Source organism: Zalophus californianus, chromosome 4 (assembly GCF_009762305.2).
Source record: "Zalophus californianus isolate mZalCal1 chromosome 4, mZalCal1.pri.v2, whole genome shotgun sequence".
In the NCBI taxonomy this organism is placed as follows: domain Eukaryota; kingdom Metazoa; phylum Chordata; class Mammalia; order Carnivora; family Otariidae; genus Zalophus; species Zalophus californianus.
Window position 1 is genome coordinate 165,805,398 of NC_045598.1, and position 25,499 is coordinate 165,830,896.

The following is a 25,499-nucleotide window of genomic DNA, read 5'->3' on the forward strand; positions in this document are numbered from 1 at the left end:
ATGAGCAAATATAATTAGAAAATGGTATAAATATTCTGTTTTATTTTAGAAATAATGTCTTTATGTATCTTGATGTTCCAAGTTTAATATCCTAGGGACTCTTAAGTAAACTCTACACTCAACATGGGGCTTGAAATTACAACCCTGAGATCAGGAGTTGAATGCTCTACCGACTGAGCCAGCCAGACACCCCAATATTCTAGGCCTTCTTGAATGATATTTACTAACATGGAAAATAACAGTCAATGATATGTTACTAAACTAACAAATTATATAATTTCATTTTAACATTTTAATGGAAATATGACTTGCAGTTGTACTCGATATTGCACTGTCTCCTGTTTACCTGTTTTAAACATAAAAGTGTCCTGTAGTATGTGTTTTTTTCTGTTACCAGTAAGTTAATATTACAATATTAAAATTGATTAGAATAAAGTAACACCAGAATATTGCAATCATTTAACATTTCCTTGATAATTATGAGAGGAACTCATTGGGACAATTGAAGTATTTTATTTTTAACATGAATTGAAGGAGAATGTTTGAGAATCACATGCCTTTTTTTTTTTTAAGATTGATTTTTTGGGACTCCTGGGTGGCTCAGTCGGTTAAGCATCTGACTTTGGCTCAGGTCATGATCTTAGGGTCCTGGGATCAAGCCCCATGTGGGGCTCACTGCTCAGCAGGGAGTCTGCTTTTCTCTCTCCCTTTGTCCCTCCCCCTGCTCATGCTCTCTCTCTCTCTCTCTCAAATAAATAAATAAAATCTTAAAAAAAAAGATGACATTACTCTGGAATGGCTATAGTGTTTTCCACATAGAAATGTAGGGTAATATTAGACATTCTAATTCTAATTGAGTATTATATCTTAAAATAGAATATAAGTATATAAAATAGATTTCAGATCTACATACTAATCTTCATTCCCATTAACTCTGTTGAAATTTGGATCTTCATTTTTTTTATCTAAACTTTTGATAGACTCTTATCATGAAGTCCTTCTGCTTTTAGTCTTACCTCCCTGTGATCTTTTTTTTTTTTAAAGATTTTATTTATTTATTTGAGAGAGAGAGAATGAGAGAGAGCACGAGAGGGAAGAGGGTCAGAGGGAGAAGCAGACTCCCCGCTGAGCAGGGAGCCCGATGTGGGACTCGATCCCGGGACTCCAGGATCATGACCTGAGCCGAAGGCAGTCGCTTAACCAACTGAGCCATCCAGGCGCCCCTTACCTCCCTGTGATCTTAATGTTTACTCCACAGTGTCCTAAAGTGACAATTTGTAAATATTTGATTATGGTGTACCACCTTACTTTGCTATTTATAATCCTTCAATAACTCTTTTTTTTAAATATTTTATTTATTTATTTGACAGAGAGAGAGACAACAAGAGAGGGAACACAAGCAGGGGGAGTAGGAGAGGGAGAAGCAGGCTTCCCATGGAGCAGGGAGCCCGATGCGGGGCTCAATCCCAGGACCGTGGTATCATAACCTGAGCCGAAGGCAGACACTTAACAACTGAGCCACCCAGGCACCCCAACACTGAATCACACATTGGATGAAGTCTGTACCATTAGCTTTCCAAGCTAGTGTTTTCTGTGTTTTTCAAATTTAATACCTGGGCAAAATGCTCCATCCATTCTAACCATTTTGCAAGTAACCCCTGCAAGGAGGGGAAAAAAAAAAAAAAAAAGCAAGCAAACGAAACCAAAGGAAAGCAAAAAATAACTGGAATGACTCAGTTATTTATTAGTTGTCATTCCCATACCCTTTCTTTCATACTCTGCTCAGTTATCTATGCCAACTGCCTTTCTCATGGGTTCTTCGTATTAGGAGGCAAGGTGAGAGATAAGAAATAAAGGGGAGAGGAGAGAAGGCATTATTCCGCCTTTCTTTCTCTTCCTTTTGTTTCTGGAGAAACTATGGAAGTGGTTGCATTGCTTTGATGACCTCTGCTTTTATCCTAGCAGCAGTCCTTTCTTGGCAGTTCTAGTAGTGACCGTGTGGTTCTCTATGGGGGCAGCATCTGCTGGGTGGCTTGCCCCCTTGGCTCCAGTGCCCACTAAATCCACCTCCTTCCATGGTAATAGCACTGTGCACAGCACAGCAGTCAGTATGTTCTGCATTCAGGAAATCGGAGCTCCTTTCTTCCCCCAATTCCCAGGGGTATTTCATTCCTATAGTAAATATTCTCTGGATTGCTTCTTCTCCTTTTCCCTGGTTTTGCTCTTCAAGCCTTTTAAAACTAGTCCCATGTATTAATGGCCATCTGTTTGTTTTCCCAGTTATATCCTGCCTAATAGGAAGGAAGGAAGGAAGGAAGGAAGGAAGGAAGGAAGGAAGGAAAGGGAAGAAGGAAAGGAAAGGGAAGAAGGAAAGGGAAGAAGGGAAGGAAAGGGAAGAAAGAAAGAAAAGAAAGGCTATTCCTAAGTAGAAAATGATTTTCTAATTTTTTTCACAAAAGAGATAAGAAGAATGAGAAATTAAATTAATAAACAAATACATTATTTTCCATTTTTACACTACCTTATTGATCATAAAATTAGATCACTCTTTTAATATTATTTTTCTTGGGTAAAAACATTTCTATATATGATGTGCTATCTTCATTGCAACTGAATTTATGTTTATGTAGTCTTAATTTTGAATAATGTTTTACTCACTGTACTCTGTGAACTATTAGATACATCTTGTTGCTATAATGTCTTAAATTAAATGTGATATCACCACATGTACATGCAAGGCTAAATTAATTTTAGCTAACAAGGACAATCATATTACCTTGAAACATCAAATTAAACATGCTTTCAAAATTAAAACATTTATGTCAGCAAAAGGCTTTATTTAGCAGCTTTTATGCCAAAAAGCAGAACTATTTTAACTAATGAAATATTAAGTGCTACCAGTTTTCACTATTTAAGTGTTCACCATATATTATATCATTATTACCATGACCTATATGGCTGTATATGACTTTATTTTTATTATTCCATTTTGCAAACAGAGAAATGAGTGCAAAGAGAAATTGCTGGTTAGAAGACACATTGTTAGTAAAATGGCAAAACCAAAAATGAAGCCCATGTTCTTTTTGCTGGTCTATGGGGACTCTTAGTTAATTTGGTAAATTTTTAAGAAATTGATCAGTTTTTCCAAATTAATCTGACAAGTTAATGTTAGTACTTAACTTGAAAGTGAGTCCTTAAAATTAATCCATATATCTGGCAATTATACAATCACATTGTCCTGAGTAGCTTCAGTGAGGTAACAAATCAAATTCAGTGATTATTACCAGAAATAGGAAAAGAGGAAATATGGAAAGCTCATATTGACTATTATTTTAAGAAGCTTAGGCGTGAACCAGTTACGGAGTTAATATTTGATACATTTAATTCATAACACACTGTGAAGATGGCCTTTTTGTACTCTTATTTTCCATAAAATTTAGAGAAGTGGTTTGCTCTCCTATTTTTTTTGGTGGAAGAACTAGAATTCAACAAAGGTCTGTCTGACTCTAAAATACATGTTCTTTCTACCCCCACAATTTAAACACGAGGTGGAAGATGAAGAAAAGAAAAACTTTTGAAATTTAATTTTGGAAGCAGAAAATACCTTCCTGTCAAAAGACATTAAGATGAAAATAACCCGGTTCAAAGAGTCTAAAATGAGGTTGAAATGAATTTTATAAAATACAGCTAAAAGTATTATAAATAGATTAAGAAGCTTGAAAATATATGTAAAAATAGACAGTAGGAAACTAATGCAATTCCCCCCAACTTCCAAATAAAATGTTTTCACTGATAATACAACAGTGTTTATTGATAGTAAACATGTTACTGGATTCTAGAAGGGATTTCCATGAAAAGAGCAATGGAATTGAAAAGGCAATTAGTGTCGCATGGATAATACTATTGGGTATAGAGAATACCAAAAAGTTGGTGGAGAGAAATTCTCTCTCCTCCTTTGTTTCTTGGATAAAGATCATAAGATCTGTGCAAATCAGAAAACCAGTCAACATTTCCCACATGTCTCTCCAGAGTTTTCCTATCACAGAAGCCCTCTTTCTACATTCTAGGAAACACAAAATCCCAGAAAACAACCAGAAAAGAAATTGGGTGGCTTCTTGGTGAACGCTGTACAAGAAATAAAGCATTTTATTGAAGGGGAATAATAGGAAGAAATATGGTAGTGTTACTTTCTAATAAAATTAAACAGTGTTATTTATACTTGCCCTTCTATGCAATGATAAGAAAAGCATATCAATGTTTAATAAGAATAAATAAAATGTTTTATGTTAAAATATTATAATCTTTACATATTTTTGAATTAAATTGTTTTATTAAATTAATATGTTAAACTGAGGGGAAGAATTCTCATGTATCTATTGTTGATTTTAAGAAATTAATTATGGGGCGCCTGGGTGGCTCAGTCGTTAAGCATCTGCCTTCGGCTCAGGTCATGATCCCAGGGTCCTGGAATTGAGCCCCTCATCGGGCTCCCTGCTACGCAGGAAGCCTGCTTCTCCCTCTCCCACTCCCCCTGCTTATGTTCCCTCTCTTGCTGTTGCTCTCTCTGTTTCAAATAAATAAAATCTTAAAAAAAAACTCATTATTACTGGGGTGCCTGGGTGGCTCAGTTTGTTAAGTCTGCCTTCGGCTCAGATCATGATCTCTGGGTCCTGGGATTGAGACCCACATCGCTCCCTGCTGTGCAGGGAGTCTACTTCTTCCTTTCCCTCTGCCTATTCCCTCTGCTCATGTGCTCTCTCTCTCTCTCTCTCTCTCTCTCTCTGTCTCAAATAAATAAAATATTTTTAAAAACCCAAATTAATTACTACAAAGCTAGAGATGTTACCCTTTGAGATGTCATAAATTATCATAAATGTCATTATTATAAAACTATAATATTTAAGTCAGTGTGGTATTAGTTTAAGAGTTAACAAATAAACCAGTGAAATAGAATAGAGACTAGACACAATACCACACATAAATACTTACTTGATTTGCAATAAGCTGAGATACAGTTAAGATTTATTTTCTATATACAGTGCTGAGTCAAGTATATACTCATATAGAAAAAATGAGAACAAAAAACATAAACCTTGTTCTCTACTTCATACCATACACAAAATCAATTCTCTATAGATTGTGTATCTAAACGTTAAAAAGTAATAATAAATAACATATCAGGAAATATCTTTGTGACCTGGAATAAGCTAAGATTTTTAAACTGAAACACAAGATTAATAATAAAGAAATTACTTAATAAATTACACTACATTAAGAACATATTTTTTTAAAAATATACAATTAAACTGAAAAGTCAAAGCATATAGTGATGGAACTCTTACCAAGAATATATTTAGAATCCCTACAAATTGTTAACAAATGAAGTAAAAAGCCCACAAAAAGGATGGGCAAAGACTTGAGTAGCACATTATATAACAGGATACCCAAATGACCAATAAGCATATAAAAAATGTTCAACACTGTTAATCAGTAGGAAAATACAGATTAAAACCAGGATGCTAATGCTACTAAAAACAGTAGGTCAAATAAAAATAAAATAGCAGACAATACCAAGTGTTGACAAGGATGTAGAACAATTAAACTTTCAAACACAGTTTGTAAGTAGGACAACTAATTTGGAAAAATATTTTGGCATTATCTCTGAAGAGCAAATTGTGCATCTAGCTATATAACCAAGAGAAATGTTTAAACATGCTCATGAGAGTACATGTATAAGAATGATTATAGCAGCACTATTCACAATAACTGCAAACTGGTAACAATCCAAGTATTCATCAATAGTAGAACAAATAAACTTACATATACTCATAAAATGTGAAACCATATAGCAGTGAGAATAAACTACAACTGCACACAATAATATGTGTGAATTTCACTAACATTATATTGAACAAAAGAAGCTGTAGGAAAAGATCACCTAATGCATCTTTCCATGTATTTACACTTAAAAACAAGCAAAATTAGTATCTCCTGTTACACGTTAGGGGAGTAGTTACCCTGAAGGGAGGGGAAGGCTTTTGTGATTGCAATGTTCTTTTCTTGATCTTAGTGTCAATTTCATGGATGTAGTTCTTTGACGTAGTTCATCAAAATCAAAACATTTAATTTGGGCTCTTATGTGTATGTTCTTCAATAAAACATCTTAAAACATAGCATACAAATGAAAATAAACACCAGAGGAGGGGAAAAATGTCATAATAAGGAAGGGAGCATTTAGTGATTTTTTTTCTAGCATAAAAGAAGGTTCTAATTGTCTATGAAGTGGAAGAAATTCTTTTTATTGACGTCTATAGTACAAGAAGAAAATTATATATATATAATATATATATGTATATTAGCACACTGGATGGAAGTGTATGTTGGAATTAGTTCATAGAACATATCAAAGTTAACTAAGGGACCTGAAATGTGTGAAATTTGCCTAACAATTTGATGCTATAGTAAATCAAATAGGAAAGATATATACTAGTTCAATAAATCATCCCAAGAGAATATTAAGTTTAATCTGGACAATTTAATGAATTTAAAGTATTATTTATTTGAACTTTGAGTATAGTTATAGTCATCTTTTACCTACTCACTGGGAAAATATTATTGAATATTTATAGCATATTGGTATTACATTAAATATCAGAGATGTAAAGACAAACATAGTCTCCCTTAACCACAAAGACTTCAAACCTATTTGAGACCAACATTATATTAATTGTTTTAATATCAATTTTTTACATTCTTGGTAAATAACTATTTTATTTTTAAACAACTATAGAATTTTTTTGTGATGAAAATTTAGTTTTGTTTTTTGTAACGTGTACCTGATCGACCTACAAAATTTTAGTCCGAAATTTTACAGAGAAATGTCAATTTTTGGCTAATTATAGCATGCAAAAATTTAGATGGGACAGTAAGCAGAAGAGGCAATATGTTACAAAATAAAATTGATTGATATATACAAAGTTGAATTTTTTAATCAACAGGCCTTGATCCAATGTATGGTAACATATTAGCTAAATGAACTAATAGAGAATAAAATGATTAATTAGAGGGTATAAAAATAAGACTAATACTATAATGAATATTTAGTTTTTAAATGGGGTAAGGAAAAGCATGATGAGAAGAGCATAATTAGGTCAGCATTCACAAATGAGAATTTAAGAGTGCCTGGATGGTTCAGTTGTTAAGTGTCTGCCTTTGGCTCAGGTCGTGATCCCAGGGTCCTGAAATCGAGTCCTGCATCGGGCTCCCTGCTCAGCGGGAAGCCTGCTCTTCCCTCTCTCACTCCCACTGTTGATGTTCCCTCTCTCGCTGTGTCTCTCTCTGTCAAATAAATAAAATCTTTTTAAAAAATGAGAATTTGGGCTTTTATATGAAAGTGTTTCCTGATTTTCATTTGTTCTGGGCATTAATCCTAGGACTCTCTCAAAACATATTTTGACAATGCTTAAGTATTTTAAGCTAGAGGAGGCTTTTTCTAGACTAAAAAGTTACTGACATAATAATAGTGGGATTCACTTTACATTTTATAGACACCTCAAATATAAATTTATATGATCATTTTCAATATGTTATTTTCAATTTGACCTAAAAATTAAGAATAAATGGATCAACATGGTACATCATGTTTCATAATAAAAACTGCTTTTGAGCCAAAACCAAGACTCAGATGTTTAACTGAGAGCTACCCAGGTGCTCCTCAATCAACAAGCATTTTATTGAACACCTGTTATGAATTAATCAATAACCTAAAACATACTCACCATCTAATGCAGTACCTCACTATTTTACATGCTCATATCATCCCAGGACACGGTAAGAAAACTTCAAGAGATCAGATGAAGTTTCCATGTATATCAGCCCATCTGTGGAGATGTGGATTAAAAGCAAAGGGAGGGCACCTGGGTGGCTCAGTCGTTAAGCATCTGCCTTCGGCTCAGGTCATGATCCCAGAGTACTGGGATCAGGCCCGCATTGGGCTCCCTGCTCCGCGGGAAGCCTGCTTCTCCCTCTTCCACTCCCCCTGCTTGTGTTCCCTCTCTCGCTGTGTCTCTCTCTGTCAAATAAATAAATTTAAATCTAAAAAAATAAAAAATAAATAAAAGCAAAGGGAGATGCTGACGGTAGAGAGCCTAGAGGAACTGGGTTACATGTTAGGTAAAATTCAAGGGAAAGATCAGAGATGAAAAATTCATAAAGCAGAATTCAAGGTCTGGCTGTATGTAAGGGTTATAGAGAGGTAAACAGGAGGGACTCAGGAATAAGAAAAGGTTAAGAAGGGGAGATTCCCCTGCAGATGTCTGCACACATGCTTATATCAAAATGTTACATCCATGTCTTGCTATTTATATTCAACTTGTTAAAGTGAGATAGGAATGAAAATAACACTTTTTTCCACTGAATATTTGCTTTAGTGAATGCATATAAATTGAAACACTGTCAGTCTATCAAAGGAAGAAAAGAAAGATTTCTTTTGGAAAAGGATTCATATGACTTTCTGGAGACATCTCATTCTTTTAAGTCTAGAATATGTAATAGCTCTTTTTATAATAAAGACAGCATTAAAACTAGAATTATTTTCTATTTTGTTTTTGTTGCTTGTGCTTATTTGAAAAAAAAATTGTAGAATAGCTATTTGTGTTAAGCTGCCCTAACGAAAGTATAATATATGTGGCACTGACTTGGCAGGTGAGTAATGGGTGTTGAGGAAATAAGTATCACAGGCAAGAAATGTAAAGATTGATTTTAGGCAGTGGTACAGCATTTGGTAAAGCATTTTTCTCCCCAGTGACTTTGAAGGCATATCATGAGCTTATTGAGCTTCTTTACTTCTAGAGAAAATGTCTGAAAATTCCAAAAAGTGAGTACGGGAAAACACTGCCTGCCTTTAGAAATATATTACAATATTTTTACCCTTAAAATATACTACAATGTAGATATATCTTATAAGAAAAAAAATTTCACACAAGATCTCTCTGGTTTTTAAGCAGAGATCAAAGAGAAGAAAGTTTAGAGATACCAACCTTCTAAAACTGGAACAGCCAACTTCTTCTAGATACAAATATTATTATTAAAAAAAGATTGAGAAAGGATCAGAGAATGAGGAGCCTTAAAGTTATTAAATAACAATAAGATTAAAAGTGCCATTCTCTCACAAAATTCTCATGTATTCTATAACTTCAGGATAGCCACCAGTAATTTAAGAGAGAAAAAAAAGATGAGGAAAAAAATTTAAAAAGGATATTAGAATTATGTTTAGAAAAGAAAATCAAAGACTTTGCATATAGTTACTGACATATGAGACTGTAGGAAAGCAAAATGATCACAAGCTTACTGAATTGGTGTGAATTATATTGCCAAATGCATTGCAAGCCAGGATAAAAACAACTTTTGAGTGAGCCTTAACACAGATTTGAACCAGCAGGAAGCTCTGCAGGCCATAAAAAAAGACATGCTCCTAAACATCCACCTCAGACATGACCATGTAGGATAATTATTCCCCTAGTCTGAAATATGATTATCTCCCAACAAATAAATATATGTATAAGTAAATGTGCATATAATTAAAATAAATTCTGCCCTTTCCACATTTCTCTCTAGATTATATTGTGTTTTATTTTTGTCAACTTTACACTAACCGTTCTTTGTATGCATAATGGTCTATCATAGTTTCCATTTTGTTTCTTCTCACTCTCTCCTGAACCCCTCTGCTTCAAACTGACTTTTGCTCCCACTGCTAGAAAACACTGCTAGAAAAAGTAACTTTTATCCATTTTAAATGACCTATTTTCAAACCCAATGGGCAATACCCAACTGTCACAGAACTTGAAGAGGGTGCAGCCTCAGCATTTGTCATAGGTCCTCATTGTGCCTCCTACTTTCTTCACTTTGCTCCTAGGATACCTTGCTCACTTAGTTTCCTCTTACTTCCCTGGACTCTATCTTTTACATCCTCCTCTGCTGCCTCTTCCTGACCTCCTTGGTCTCTATACCTGGAGTGGCCAGATCTCAGTCCTTAGACATTTTTCTCTCTCATGTATTCTTATCTACAGCCATAGTTTTTAGTCTGCTTCTTTCTTCTCTCAGCTCCAGATTTGTATATCCAAATGCCCACTTGACATTGCTAGTTGTGTGCCTAATAGGGCTTTTTAAAAATTAATGTAATCAAATCAAACTTCTCATTTCTAGCCCCATCCCAACATGATCATTCTGTATCTGCTTCACCCAGAAAAATATAACTAGATGTTTTTTAGCTTTTCGTGGCAAAAAAAAAAATCAGAAATTTTTTTTGACTTTTTCTTTCATATGTTACCCTTAGGAGTGGCACATAAACCTGAGGCAAGAAGCTCATTCATCTATCAATAAACACTTCTGTTGCTTCCATATCTTGGGTATTATAAACAATGCTGCAATACACATGGGGATATATACATATTTTCAAATTAGTGTTTTCATTTTCTTTGGGTAAATACCCAGCCATGGAATTACTGGATCATATGACAATTCTATTTTTATTTTTTTGCAGAAACTTCATACTGTTTCCACAGTGGCTCCACCAATTTGCATTCCCACTATTAGTGCATGAGGATTCCTTTTTCTCCACATCTTCACCAACATTCGTTATTTCTTGTCTTTTTGATTTTAGCCATTCTGAGAGGTGTAAGTGATATGTCATTGTGGTTTTGATTTACATTTCCTTGATGATTAGTAATACTGAACATCTTTTCTTGTGTCTGTTGGCCATCTGTGTCTTCCTCGGAGGAAAAAATGTCTATTCAAGTCATCTACTCAGTTTTTAATTGGGTTATATGTTTTTTTGGTGTTGAGTTATATAAGTTCTTTTTATATTTTGGATATTAACTCCTTATCAGATGTATCATTTGCTAATATCTTCCCCCATTCAGTAGGTTGCCTTTTGGTTTTGTTGATGGTTTCCTCTGCTATGCAAAAGCTTTTTATTTTAATATAATCCCAGTAGTTTATTTTTGCTTTTGTTTCTCTTGCCTTAGGAGACATATGTAGAAAAATGTTGCTATAACTGATGTGAAATGAACTCATCTATGTTCTCTTCTAGGCATTTTATGATTTCAGGTTTCCTATTTAGGTCTTTAATCCATTTTGAGTTTATTTTCATGTATGGGTTAGAAAGTGAGTCCTTGCCATTCGCAACAACATGGATGGAACTAAAGTGTAGTTACTAAGTGAAATAAGTCAGACTGAGAAAGCCAAATACCATATGATTTCACTCATATGTGGAATCTAAAAAACAAAACACATGAATAAACAAAAAAGCAGAATCAAACCTATAAACACAAAGAAGAAACTGATGGTTGCCAGAGGTGAGGTGGGTGGTAAAATGGGTAAAATGGGTGAAGGAGAGTGGGAATACAGGTTTTCAGTTATGGAATAATTAAGTTATAGTAATAGAAGGTACAGCATGGGGAATATCATCTATGATATTGTAATAGGATTGTATGGTGGCAGATGGTAGCTACACATGTGGTGAGCATTAGCATAATGTATAAACTTGTGGAATCACTATGTTGTACACCTGAAACTAATATAACATTGTACCTCATCTATACTCAAAAAAAAAAATGTTTTTAAAGTTCAACCTCATGCAATCAGAAAAATACAAATTCAAATCATGGCACAGAATTTTACAACCAATGGATTGTGAAAATTAAGATTTCTATTAGCTATCAAGGGCTGAATATGTCAAGAGACATTATATATTATAAATAATTTTTTATACAATATCCATAGTATTGTAAAGTAGTGTGACCACTTAGGGAAACAATTAGCTTTACATAAATTTGAATAAATTTTCTTTTTTTTATTTTTTTTTAAAGATTTTATTTATTTGAGAGAGAGAGAATGAGAGAGAGCACGAGAGGGAAGAGGGTCAGAGGGAGAAGCAGACTCCCTGCTGAGCAAGAAGCCCGATGTGGGACTCGATCCTGTGACTCCAGGACCATGACCTGAGCCAAAGGCAGTCGCTTAACCAACTGAGCCACCCAGGCGCCCCTAAATTTGAATAAATTTGAACAATTGCATCTTCTTTATACACAGATTTGGCCTTTCACTCAGATCTAAGAGAATCTCTTGTACTCTGTTCCACAAGATATATACAAGTTTACTTATAGACACATTATTTGTAAAAGCGAAACTGAAAACAATACAAATGAATGTCTTCTAGAAAATATACAAAGTGCATTATAATCATAATTGAATTGTAACTGCATTAGACTGAAAGAAAATGGATAAACTACAGCAATGTGCCACAATTTAGATGACTCAGAGACCTTATGTTGAGTCAAAATGCAAGTCTCAGAAACCTATAAAACTATAAAATAAGCAAAATTAAACTTTATGTTGTTTGGAGTTACATTCACATATGATTAAGCTATATTTTTTTAATTAAGGAAGAGATGGCCTTAATATGGGAATATTTGTTTCTAACGAAAAGTCGGGGTAAGGCCCGGGAAGGGATAGGGAAGAAAAATATTGGCACCATCTTGGTTAAGTGGTAGGCTTATTGGTGTTCACTCTAATATAATCCTTCATAAATTCTATTTTGCATACTTATATACTTTTATGTACAAAGATATTTTTAAAAGAGTATACGGGACATTCATGTGGAAATGTAACTGACCCATTAAATGGTAACTTAGTAGCAGTATCTCAATAGATCTGGTGAACAGTGGGTTGTATTCATATTGCTTTATTTTTGGGGAGGGAGGTGAGTATTTTCTAGCATTCCCATTGCACCCAAAAATAATTTGACTTTTGTAACTATAAAATATTATTTTAAAAATGAATGAAATGAGGCTGCTATGATTGGTTCATGCATTAAAAAAAAATTACCACAAACATATTGGTAGCTGCTGTGACAAGTTCCATATTCTATGCATTTTTTAGTCCTTCTGTCCACCAATCAGAGTTTCACATATGCAAAAGGATTCTGAAATTTTATTTTGATTTTCCAATAGCTCAAAAAAGCAATTTTAAAAGGAACATATAATACAAATATAATGCATTAATTTTAATATAGGTTAGTGATAACAATATTTAATCACTAGATTTTGCCACTGATTTTGTAAAGTCTTTATGTTTGTTGTATGCATGTGTGTACAAATTTATGATCCCTTCTGTTTTCCAAGATTAATCTTTTAAATCTGCATTTACAGAGGAATATCATTTAGAAAATTATCATGTACATTTCTTGAATACTTTAATTTTTATCTTCCCAACATTTATCCCAAATTAGTATTATAATATTTTATAAAATCAAGAATTTTTTGAATACCATTTTTTAATTTGTACATAGCTAACTTAGTTTTTTAAATATACCATTTAAAACACAATTGAAATGTCTTCAGGATTTCTAAAAAGATAACATACATAACCATGCACTTAATCAATTATTTACTTTTTATGTTGATAAATTTAATTTTTTTTCTATGTCAGCTCAATATTTTCTACTATCTTAAGAACACCAAACTTTAAACTTTTATGAAGGAATATTTACTTCTCTTGTATACAATAATTTTTATGACAAAAATATATCTTTGGGTACATGTCATGTCATAACAGCAAGTAGGTGATTTTTTTTTTAAAGTAGACTCTGATATAAATATGGACCCTTTAATGGTCTTGACTTTCAATTTGCATTTAGTAAAATGACTTTGTAAAATAAGTGGTCAGTAAAAGTTATCTGATTCTGTAGTTTTCTAGTCTAAAGTAAATCTAATCAATCATTCTAAAAATGGTATAGTTGAAATGTAAATAAATGTAACTAATGACTTGTGCTATTGAGATTCAAACTTCTGTTGAATCAAACGTCTTGAAAATCTAATTTTATGATTTTGAAGAAATTATTGATCTTTCTGAAAATTATTTTTCTCATCTGTGTAGTAGGCATATTGGGAAGAATATCTGAAATGATATTATGAGAATTGTATATGTACAGCCTGACATAGAGTGTGTATTCAGAAAAATGATCCTTTTTAATAGATGTAGCATATTTGTAGCTTCCCTTAGAATATCATATATTAACCAATTTAGATGAATTCACAAAGAGTTCATCTGGGATGCCTAATTTAAAAATTCTATTTAGGGTTTCAGATTGCTATATGAAATTTTCTGTTACTGACAACATTTATATTTATAAGAACATCTAGTTGCTTTCTGTGAGAAAAACCCGCATTTTGATTATGCCATTTTACAGAAGAAAAAATGAATGTTTATGGAGAGTAAGTGACTTGGAAAAGAAATATCACTAGTTAGTGACTTATAACACCATGTATAGTTCGCTTTTAAAATATCTGCTGTTTTCCTGAAAGCAGGCTAATGGGAGTAAACCTTTCACAGATTTGCTGTAAAAGATTGAATAAATGTAATTCATAGAACAAAGTGTTTAAATTTGCTTGTTGACATCTTTTGTTTTATGATTTAACCCCTATTTTAATGGTTTGATTTAGTCTGTTTCTTCACTCAAAGCAACCTCAATTCTTTTTGGCAATGTGCCTAGTATAAACAACAAGTGATTGTGTGTACTCCTCAATCCTTGCCTTACTCAGATTTGAAAGAGTCTTTTATGTTGACAAAAAGTTCTAGAAACCCCGACTGTCCTTGAGATCTATCCAATCATTAATTTGAATGCTCCAAAGTGAGAAATGATATCGAATGAGAAGAGTCATTAACTGCCTAAGGTGCATCAAAATTTTCTTTTGTTTTGTTTTGTTTTCTAATTCACTTGCATGCCCTCTGGTGATCCATAAGTCTTTAGTAAATTAAAGCATTAGAGAAGAGGGTACTAACCACAATATAACATCCTTTTCAAATATGTTCATAGAAAAACCCACTTCTACCCTCAATTTCTGTGTTTTCTGACATCTGTATTTTTTATACATGGCTATCACCATCACCAAGGACATAATTGGATCAACAGTGAGCAAAATTCATGTTGCCATCTGCAGATCTCATTAATTTTGTACATAAATAAGAAAAACCTAGTATCGCTTCTCTTTATTGAGTAAACAGTTGTTAATATCACAGGCAATTTACACGTACACATTCACACAACACACACACTGAGTCATCTGTGCCAGTAGGTCAAGCACTTAGAGCCTCTGCATTTCACAGACATTTTATTATACAAGAGAAATAGATAATCAGGATGCAAGGACTACAGTTTCTAACTGTGAAGGAGGAAGTCTTCAGAGACAACAGATTGGGTTAGGTCTTACCATCTCAATCAAACCTGACTGGGAAATTAAGGGAGCAAAGGAGAGAAAAACAGAGACAAGATTAATCATGTAAGAAGAAAACTATAATGGTTGCTCAGGAACACTTATGGGGATACTGCCAATATTTTCTGAAGGAGGAAAGGTCTACTAATTGCACAAATGGGAACTCAAGCTATGATTATTCTCTGTTCATTCTAATTAGTATTCCTTCATTATATCCCTTAGGCTTGTGGATTCTAAGGTTATCTCAGAAATCCAGTGAGTTTGTAAAACTAAACAAGAAATTGTGATAAGATGCATTATATCTATTATATTTATCCCTCACAGTACTGAAAAAAAACCTGGGTAAATAAATGATATTTCATAACAATAAAGGAATAAAGGTCAGAGAATTTAGCCACAGTAGTGAAGTATATTTTATAACTATGACCAAGAAGGTATAAATAGATTATGGATAATCACAAAGTAAAAAGGTCAACAACAATAAGGGGTAGTTTTATGATAGAAATAGGAAAAATAAAATAGAGCTTTCTCTAGCAAAATTTAGTTGATCATGTAGTCATTTTTAAAAGCACTTGAAATATGCTTCATTGTAACCATGCTCAGTAAAATCCAATCCAATATAATTATTGAATTGTCAGTTCTAGGATTCCTTAATATGTAGGCCATCTTAATTCTTATTCACTATAATAGCCACAGAGAGTAAAATGAACATAGACTTCTTTACACTTTCAAGGCTTATTATAGATCTAAATATAAAGGATAATATTCCTAAGCTTCAGAAGAAAATGTAGGAGAATCTTTTTCTGTCTTTGGATAAGTAACTATTTTATCAGACTAGAAAGCATTAACAAATTTTCAAATTAATAAATTGGGCTTTTCCAAAATTAAAAATTTCAGCTCATCAAAAGATGTATAACAAAATGAAAATTAAAGATTGGAAAAACACACTTGCAATGTATATATTTGTCAAAAAATGGTATAAGGATTGAATAAAGACACACAATTCAGTAATATCAAGACAAATCAAACAATGCAATTAAAAATAGGCAAAATACTTGAACAGATACTTTATAAGATATATCAATAAATGCTCAATAAGTGCATAAGAAAGTGCTTAATAGCATTAGTAATCACAGAAACGCAAAATAAAAACAGTAAGATTGTCAACCTCAACTGTTGGCAATGATGTGGAGCAGTCAGAATTCTTATACGATATTGGCAGAATATAAAATAGGGTTTGGGCACCTGTTTGGCTCAGTTAAGCGGCTGACTTTTGATTTAGGCTCAGGTCATGATCTCATAGGTCATGAGACTGAGTGTCCTCAGGCTCTAGGCTCAGTAGGGAGTCTGCTTACGGCTTCTCTCCCTCTCCTCCTGCCCCTCCCCCTACTCTCGCTTTCTCTTTCAAATAAATAAATCTTTAAAAAAACAATCACAAAAAAGAATAAAAAATAGGGCAACCACTTTGGAAATCTATTTGGGGGTATTTTATGATATTAAACAAAGATTTACCCAATAATCCAACAATTCTACTACTAGGTATTTTTTCTAGATAAATGAAAATGCATCCACAGAAAGACATGCAGGGAATATTTATTACATCTTTATTCAGAATAGCTCCAAACTTAAAAAAATCCAAACTTTTTTTTACCAGGAAAATAAACAATTCGTGGGATGAAATGTTACTCCACAACATAAAGGAATAAACTGTTGATACAGCAATGTATATGAGTCTCAAAAACAGTATGCTTAGTGAAAAAGACCAGATACACAAAGTACATTGTGTAGCATTTGATTTCTATGAATATAAATATAGAAGGGGCAAATTAATCCCTGGTAAAGCAAATTAGCATGGTGGTTCCTTCCGAAGTATGGAGATTGACTGGAAAGGAATAGAATATGACTTTCTGGGATGATGAAAAGATCTGTAGGTTAATAGGGATGTTAACATGTGTTTATACATGTTTCATCAAAACCTAATTGCACACTTAAGACCTAAATATTGAGCTGTAGAAAATTAATGTCCCAATTATAAATAAAATTTTGATTCTAACATATATTAACTTAATTCAAAATCTAATTCAATGTTTTCTGAGAACAAGATGTTTATATATAAATATGCATGCTTATAGTTTCTCTATTGATTTAGGACCATTATCTGGAAAATAAAAGACTGAACTGTTTAGAAAAAAATAAAATGATTTTGACAGACTCACATTTTTAGATGTCATGTTGTTTAACTTTAAAAAATAGTTTCCTTCTTCACAATCCCTTTATATTATTAAGTATGTAAACTTAGATTGTGTTAATACACTTAGATTGTAAATTTGAAAATTTCAAAAATAAAGTTTTATGATATGGTTTTGATTATTTGAAGGTCTAATTTACTGAGAGAGATAGTCAATAGTCATTAGTCAGTGTTCTCTCTTCCAGTTTAAAATTTAAACCCTAAATCGCTAAGTAATATATATCAGAAAAATATACTTGAAATTTGGAAGAGATATAAAGAAACCAGAAAATTATTTTTTTCTAATGCCTCTGGGTATTCAAGGTAAAAATCTTAAAATTCAAAGACTAGTAAAAAGGGAAAAAATCCTCAGTTATTTTGGAGTAAATCTTTCAGTTCATAAACAAACAGACACAAATGCACAAGCTATCTTATATTATTATCCATGCTGCTTTACAATCTGTTTTTTTTATTCTATCCAGTGATATATTGTGAACCTTTTCTCCATCCATAAAAAATTGTTGTAAGATTTGTCATCTAACTGCTGCATTTTCTCTGTTGGTTATTAATCAGTCTTTATCATAAAACATTCATAATTTTGCTATTTTAAACAAAACAGCAAAAGAAATTCTGTATCTAATTTGGAGAGGGAGACATTTGATTGATTGATTGATTGATATTATAAGTAATAACCTTAATTATTAGTTATTGCTGTTGTCCTTCAGAAACAGTACATAGAGTGATATTCCTATTACTCATGCAGGAAAGTACCTAAATATTTTCACCAACAGTGTTTACAATTGTTTAGGTCTTAGTTTTATATTTGAAAAATGTTACATTGCTCTTTTTGTTTTTTCTGATAGCTACCAAGATTTATTTTTACTAGTTTCTTATTTTACATTACTAATTTAGCATTCTTCTTTTGTGAACTCCCTGTGCGTATTTTTGCATATTTCCATTCATATGACTATAATTTTCATATTTTAAAAAGTTATTTATATTAAGTATATCATGACTTTTTGTTTTATACATCTTGAAAACAATTTTCTTTGATCATTATTTAAATATTTTATTTGATGTATATTTTGGTCATAAAAAATGTTTTTATTCATGGTGTCACATCTTGCAATCTCTTTGTATTTTGGTTAATATTTAAAATGATAGGAAATTAAATTTATACAAATAAATTTTGAGAAGTTATACTATGTTAGATATTTTAATTTTCTCAAAAATTTTATATTCTCCACTGCCATTAAATATAAAAAAATTCACATTTTCATATAAAATAACTTTTCCTTTAGGTGAAATGGAATAGAGTTATATATAATGATGTTGCATATTATGTGACTTTTGTTATTCATCTCATATCTACTTCTCTCACAGAATTCACTCTATCAATAAACGGTAAATTTTTGTTAGTTGTTGACAGAGTCTGTTTTCTATAGAATAGCTTAAGTGATCTTTTCAGATTCTGAAATACAATAATAGGTCATGGTTTATGGGAATTGCAAAAAGGTGACCTTACTGGTGGGAGAAATTGCAAAAGACCTCCTTCCTGGGAATGTATTTCAAAATAGGTCTCCTTTCCCCACACTTAAAACAGTACCATGGGTTTGGGCAGGGGCATGAACCTGGCTAAAGTAGCATAGGCTTGGATTGTTGGATCCAAGGCCTGGCAACTTTGTGCAGTACCAAAGTTGACTATGTTGGTGGTGGCCCAAGTTAGATCATGTCACATCCATACTCAAAACTCTGACGGCCTTTTAGCTCACTTAAAAAAAATTCAGTGTTTACAATGGTCTGCCAGACTTTGTATAGACTTGCCCTATTGCATCACCTCTCAGGCCTCTTTGTGTACTCATCTTCACATGCATGTTCCACAATCAGGATGTTTGCCCTGGTTGTTCCTTTTCCTCGGAAATCTCTCACTTCCATTTGTCACCCCAGCTCTTACTGGTTCTACTCAACCAGCTCTGACCACAACACTTAAAACTTCAAATTTGAGTAACATCATAATAGTGGAATAAAAGTTTTCTCCCATCTTTCCCTAAAGAACACTGATTTAGACAATTGTTCATGGATGAGAGACCCTTTGTAGAAGTCCAGGAGTCCAACAAAGATGTTCCAATTCATCATTTGAGCAAAAATATTAAGATTGGATGCATCAAAGTTGGTAAGAGGAACAGTTTCACTTTACCTGTGTCCTTCTTTCCTCAAGAGGATACAGATGAGCCTTCTCAGCCCTTGATTTCTCTCATGGGGAAAATGAGAATATATGAATGATGCCCGGATTTTCCAGCTGTCTACGATGCTGCCAGAGAGACTCACTTCTTTTTCATCCCACCCAGAATACTGGGGGACAGAGACCAGTTGGGAAATTGGAATTTATGGCTCTCAGAGGACTTCAGACAGAAACAGGATCTACTTACAGCCTCATGGACTCCATCATGAAACCTTCCCCTGAGCTGCTAGGGGTGCCTCACCTACAGATGCTCCAACTGGCCTTTCTTTCTCTCTGAACAAATAAAAACCCATAAACATGGTTTCACTGGTGAATTTTACCAAACATATTAAGAATTAAAGTCCAGTCTTTTAAAACTCTTCCAAAATATTGAAGGGGGTGAAACACTTCCAAATTTTATGAGGCCACCAATACCCTGATACCAAAGCCAGATAAGGACACCACAAGAAAAGAAAAGTACAGACCAACATCCTTGACAAATATAGATGCAGAAATCTCAACAAAATGCTAGCAGACTAAAGTCAACAGCACATTGAAAGGATTATACACCATGATTGTGGGATTTATCTCTGGGATGCAAGGATGTTTCAATATAAACAAATTAATCAGTGTTATGCATCCCATTAACATAATGAAAAATAAAAATTATATGATTATTTCAATAGGTACAGAAAAATGCATTTGGCAAAAATTTACATCTACTTGTGATAAACACTCTTAACAAATTAGATACAGGAGGAACATAACTCAATAAAGTCCATATAGGACCACCCCACAGCTAACATTATACTCCATGATGAAAGGTTGAAAAGTTTTCCTCTAAGATGTGGAACAAGACAAGGTTGCCCACTCTCACTACTCATATTCAATATAGTATTGGATGTCCCAGCCAGAGCAAACAGGTAAGAAACATAAATAAACAACATTCAAATGTGAAAGGAAAATGTAAACTTGTCTCTGCATATGATATGATCTTTATATACAGAAAATCCTAAAGACAGTAACACCCAGTTAGAAGTAATAAACTAATTCAGTAAAGGTGCAAAAAAAAATAAAGACACAAATAAATGGAATACTATTCTTTGCTCATAGATGAGAAAGGATTACTATCATTAAATTAATAATTATAATTAATAGATTAATAATTAATATAATAATAACTATTAATAATGATAACCCAAAATTCTCTGTGGAGTCAATGTAGTCCTTTTCAAAACTCCAATGGCATTTTTTACAGAAATAGGAAAAACAATCCTAAAATGTATATGAAACCCAACAAAAGGCCCTGAATGGCCAAAGCAATCCAGTAAGAACTGTGAGAAGAAGAACAAAGTTGGAGGCATCACATTTCCTGATTTCAAAGTGTATTACAAAGCTACAGTCACCAAAACAGTATGATACCGGCAAAAAACAAATTAGACCAATGGAAGAGAACAGAGAGACAAGGAAGAACCCCCCCCACACACACACACAGTCAACTAATATTTGCTGAGTAAGCCAGAAATAGCCAATGGGGAAAGGATAGTGACTTTAATAAATTGTGCTGGGAAAACTGGACAAACATATGCAAAAGCATGAATTTGATCCCTATCTTATACCACAAATAATCCAATTTAAAATGGGCAGAGAACCCAAATAAACATTTTTCCCAAAAAGTCACACAAGTGCTCAATAGGCAAATTAAATGTTACTTGACATCACTAATTATCAGAGAAATAGAAATCAAAATTACAATGAGATATTCCACCCCACTTATGCACTGGGGTGGAAATGTAAATTTGTTCAGCCACTATGGAAAACACTATGGATATTCTTCAAAAAATTCAAAATAGAACTACCATATTATTTAGCATTCCACTTCTGGGCACATGTCCAAAGGGAATGAAGTCACCATCTTGAAGAAATACCTATACTCTCATGTTTGTTGCAGCTTTATTTAAGAGATGAAAGCAATCTATGTGTCCATCAATAGATGATAAGTCAACCACTAGTTCTATGTGATATATCACTTTTATGTGGATTCTAAAAAAGCCAAACTCAGAGAAATCAAGTAGGATGGTGTTGTCAGGGGCTAAAGTTTGAGAAAATGGGGAGATGTTGGTCAAATATTACAAGTTTCCAGTTATAAGATGAAAAGTCCTGGACATCTAATGTACATCATGGTGATTATAGTTAACAATACTGTATTTATATACTTGAAAGTTGCTAAGAGAACAAATTCTCACCATACACATGCAATTATGTGAGGTGATAGAGGTGTTAACCTTATTGTGGTAATCATTTCACAATATATATATGTATCAAATTACCATGTTGAATGACTTAAACTTACACAATGTTCTATGTCTATTATCTTGGTTAAACTGGAAAAAATTAAAACAGCAGACTCTCTCCTCATTACCTGTCCCCTGCAGATGGATTTCTATTTCTGTACAGCGGTTGTTTATTTTTATTGCCTGCCTCCCCCAAGAAGAGTTTTTGTATGTTTACATTTACCTGCCTTATATTTATCTCTTTTACTTTTAGCATTATTAGCATTATCCATTTATGAAAATTCATGCAATTTAAGAAGATAATATTCATGTTGTGGCCATTTCTACACTATGACTATGACTTTAGGATAACTACTTCCTTTTTTTCAATAATAACCTTAGAAGTTATTTCTTTAGAAAATTAAACATTCTTAAAAACTAAACTTTGTTTCTAATAGTAAAATAGAAAGTGTGAATGAGAACATTTTGATACTGTGACCTATTTTGTCTGTTGACTGGTCCTGAGCATTCTTTATGTCAATTTCTACAGCTGAGGTTGGAATGAAATGCTGTTTTCTGGAATACTTTTCACCTGGAGATGGTGGTGTGAGGTTGTTATCTGAATTAAAGCTAATGCTGATATCTGAATTACTTATAAAAGAAAAAAATGTCTTGTAATAGAAGAATAATTAAATGAATTTAGGGTAAATTAAATATAAGCATCTGATAATTTGATTATAGCAAAAATTCTAGTCACATGTGAAACATGTATATTTTAATGTAGGGAGATTAAATAAGAACATAAATAGCATATGAAGAATGATCCTAAATATGTAAATATGTCCCATAAGATTAAAATTATTTTTTACCTTTGGCATAATTTTCTTTTTGAGAAAATATAATATTCACATTAAAAAAGAAAATAAAGCTTAGAATTACTTTCATGCATCAAGTAAACCAAATTGTTTAAATGCACCAGTATATGATATAAGCTAAATGTAGAACTATGAAGGAATTCTCTAATGGTGCGTTGGTGCAAGTACCACATTTAGCCCCCAATATCAATTTTTATTTAATAAATTAACAAAGGAAAACAAGCAGGCTTATCAAAAAGTGGAGTTTTAGAGAATACTTGAAAGTATGAAATTGTGTTTGCCAAATCCAGTATGTCCCTCTACTTACACAAGCAAGAATGACAAGACCTACAAACCTTCTCTTCTCTGCTTTATTGCAAGGCAGCTATAGCAAGCCATTAAAAAATAACCATTGGAGTTCATGGAAGATAACAAAATATAAGTATCAAATTTCCAAAAGTTAGGGAACAGCAGACATACCATAAGGACATGTATTAAGTGAGAATGTGAGAGAAACAAAAAGCAAGAAAACAATAAGTCAAAGAGACAGACACAAAAATGAATCAAACTGCCAGCAACAGTTTCAACTTCTAATCAAACAGCAGACTTTGTGTATAAACACAGTCTGGAAGGTGCTGTAGGTTACACATTGGATTTTTTCTCCCTAGTCTTTCTAATTAAAATCAGCCGTAACATCAACAACAGTATTTCTTTAAGCACAAAAACCAATAGATGCCTTATATATCCAACTTTGAGCAAAATGGTATAGAGTACATATTGGAAGAGAGACCATAAAACAAAACCAAGAATAAATTTGTAATTTATCTTTTGGTTTATATCTTTGTATGTTATACATGTTTAAATATTTTTATTATTTATCTATACATTAAATTTTGTCAAAGAAAAAATAGACTTTAATTCATATATCAATACATAAGCAATGGAGATTATATATATTTTGAATAATATATTATGAATTTTATTTCGTTTTTCTTTTTTTTTTTTTTAACAAGCTTAAGCTCTGAACTGAGACAAAGATGGGTTGCAGTGATGATCCTGCCTCTTGCTCCTTTCCACAAAATTAACCTTGGGCTAGTAATGTAAGACTCATTTTCCCAATTGTAAAACTTTGATGATAATAATAGGAATCTTTACACTTTGTTTGAGAAATTAAATAATATAATGAATACCAAATACTTGGTAGTGTCAGGTACAGGGGACTTAATAAATGCTAAGGATTAGATTTACTGAGTTTTCGTTACATTGTAGTACACACAGAATCTCTGTAAATTAAGTGCTATTATTCCCATTTACAAATTAGGAAAGAAAGAATGAGAAGAAAAATTGATTTTCCCCATCTGACAGAGTCTTTTAACTTCCCAGAGGCCACAATTGTTTCTTCAAAAAAAGGAGCCGATGTAAAATAAAAGTGCGTTTTCTCATTTTCAGGGTGATCTAGAGAGAATAGATACTTATGCAAACCATACTATCAGCGATTTTATAGTTAGAAACTGCCAGGTAGCATTGAGTGCTTTATTTCTTTTTTATATTTACACCAATTATATTGCACGTATTGCTGCTGTAAAGAAAATAAGCAAAAAGCTTTGTCCTTTTACTTTAATATACATCATTTTAGCCGATGGGAAACTCTAAGAATTATCTTTCTTATTCTCTTTTAGTCTGTTATCTGATTGGACATGTACAGGTGAACACAGATACCTGCCCACCTCCCCCCCACACACACACCCTCTAGTGTACACAGTGCCATCTGTTTTCTATCTTGACTTAGTGCCATGTCATTAACAGAAGACATTCAGCTTTTAATGATTTTGGCCATGATAATGAAATAACAGACATGTCAGCCTTATTGTATATTTCTTAAAGGGATAGATATTGGAAGACTTCGTGTAAGGGAAGAAACAATTAGTAATACTTTGTAAATGAATGTATAGCGACAAACAAATAAGCAAATAAACCCTCATCAGTAATCAATCTAGTGACCTTTTCTTTGCATAGACATGTGGTTTGAAACAACTGAGATATATTTAACTATCATTCTGAGTGTAAACATAGCCAAGTATGTAAAGAGTCTTTAATTCTTAGAGTTTATCTGCTTAGAATATTTTGAATTAAAAGTTCAAAAACAGTTTACTATGGTTAAAAAAAATCACACACATTGGTAAAAATCTGGGACTTAATGAAATATGTAATATCTGGCATTTTGAACTTGGTTGAATTAGAGTTGATCTATATTTAAAAGGAGTTTTTGTTAAGACAGCAAAAATTTCTTATGTTTAGATACGCTATATTCCAAGAAGAAATTTTGAAGAACCACTTAAATAATAGACAGGTGCCAGCTAATTTTTACACCTGTTTTATCAAGTAGCTTAAAAATAAATAATCTCATTTGTATGGACAGAAATGTAAATTTCCCAGTTAGTGACATAAACGGGTCCATTTTTCAGATATTTAGATTTTATAAACCATACACATTATATAAAATTAATGTATTTTCTTATATGAATATTGATTTGTGCATATTTTGCATATTGTTGTATATTAAAGTTGAATAGCCACATTGCATGGTATGCTTTCACTTTATCAACAGTTATGCCCATAACTAATGAAGCCTGAAAATAAGTATTTGAAAAAAAT

General features: G+C 32.7%; 1 protein-coding gene across 4 annotated transcripts in view; it reads right to left on the reverse strand.

The window, feature by feature from the left end:
• CSMD3 (CUB and Sushi multiple domains 3) overlaps positions 1–25,499 on the reverse strand; it is a 1,160,406-nt gene that overhangs the window by 1,005,399 nt on the left and 129,508 nt on the right. The gene's annotated exons all lie outside the window — the stretch shown is intronic.